This window comes from Limulus polyphemus, unplaced genomic scaffold, assembly GCF_000517525.1.
Source record: "Limulus polyphemus unplaced genomic scaffold, Limulus_polyphemus-2.1.2 Scaffold434, whole genome shotgun sequence".
In the NCBI taxonomy this organism is placed as follows: domain Eukaryota; kingdom Metazoa; phylum Arthropoda; class Merostomata; order Xiphosura; family Limulidae; genus Limulus; species Limulus polyphemus.
The window spans coordinates 194,660-196,439 of record NW_013666044.1 but is presented as its reverse complement, the minus strand read 5'-3'; positions in this window follow the sequence as shown (position 1 = coordinate 196,439).

Genomic DNA, 1,780 nt, shown 5'->3' with positions numbered 1-1,780 from the left:
GTCACCTACGACAGAGATTTTACTGGATAGATGTGAGGCAAGATGTGGAAGAATGGTTCAGAACCTGCAGTACATGATGTGCAAAAAGGGGACCAAAGCATAAGAGACGTGCTCCAACGAAGTTATATGAAGTTGGTGCACCAATGGAAAGAGTAGCTGTTGACATTGCTGGTCTTTTGCCCCAAACTCGTGCTGGAAACAAGTACATTTGTGTGGTGATGGATTATTTCAGCAAGTGGCCTGAGGCATATGCAATACCAAATCAGGAAGCTACGACTGTAGCTTCGGCTATTAGTGATTTCTTCTTCAGATTTGACATGCCATACCAACTGCATTTGGATCAAGGCTGTAACTTTGAATCAGCTGTGTTCCATGAATGCTGCAAATTGTTTAGCATACGAAAGATCAGGACAACGCCACTTCACCCACATTCTGATGGGATGGTAGAAAAGTACAATTGGACACTGGGACAGGAATTGGCAAAGTTTTGTAATAGTTGCCAAGATGACTGGGATGTCTTACTCCCTCCACCATTGATGGCTTATATAACAGCAGAGCATGAAGGCACTGGATACACTCCAGCAAAGCTGATGTTTGGTCGGGAACCTTGGTTGACAGTGTATCTGATAACAGGACGCCCACCTTACGAAGAATTGCCTGAAAATGTGTCAGAGTTCGTGAAAGTATGATTTGAAAGGATGGATAATATTCACCATGAAGTGCATTCAAACTTGAAAACGTCTGGTGATTCCATGAAGTTATGTTATGATAAGAGATCTACTGAAGTCAGCTTTGTACCAGGAGACACGATGTGGTTGTGTAATCCCAGTAAAACCAAAGAGTTGTCTTCTCCATGGGAAGGCCCATATGACATAGTGGATCGTCTCTCAGACGTGACTTTCCGAATAAAATGTGGTCGGCGATGTGGTAAGCCAAAGATGGTGCATGCCAAGAGACTTTGGTGTTATCATGGTCCAAGACATTTCAGTTGAAACGAAAGGAACAACGTTACAAATGATGCTGCTCAAGATGTGTCACCTGAAAAAAGCCACTGTCGAAGAAGAAACTCTACTCGGTTTAGAGAAGGGAAACAGTGAAGCCGTTAATGAAGTTATTACCACTGATGTGACTATTACCGATAATGGAACATTTCCTGATGGAGCAGATAAACCCCACGTGAAGCAGAAGATGAGACGTAGACCAGTATGGAAGAAGATATGTCCCATAAAATGAAGAGACTTTGTTGAATTTTAATTTTGTGTTTGTAAATTCTGTACATTAAATTAAGTTATTGTTAATTATTGGTTTAATGTAAGTGGCTATTGTTTGGGACAAACAATACCAAGGAAGGGGCATTGTTACGACAGCAGAAGTCACGCGACACTGGAAACATATGTGCTGGAGTTTCTAGAAGGATCATGAGTTTTCCTAACAACTCTAGTCTGTTCCAGGTGCCCTCTTTTTTAGTATATAAGTCCGGCAAATGAAGTGGAGAGATAATTTGCAGATAGATAGATATAGAGACAGATAATTGAGTCAAGTGAGCAGTAGTGACGGTAATATAAAGTGTTTAGTTATCGAGATTGCAAACATATTGACTGTGGAAATTCTGTGTATTGCAAAGTTGTATCAAGAAAGAATAAACTAGTTTTAATTAAGAAAGGACTTGTATTCCTGGAGTTTCTTGGAAAGAATTTCTATGGGAAATTAACAAACAAGCAGATATGTAACAGAGCAATTTCAGACTTGTCTCCTGTAGTGTTCGTGTTGTTAAACCTAT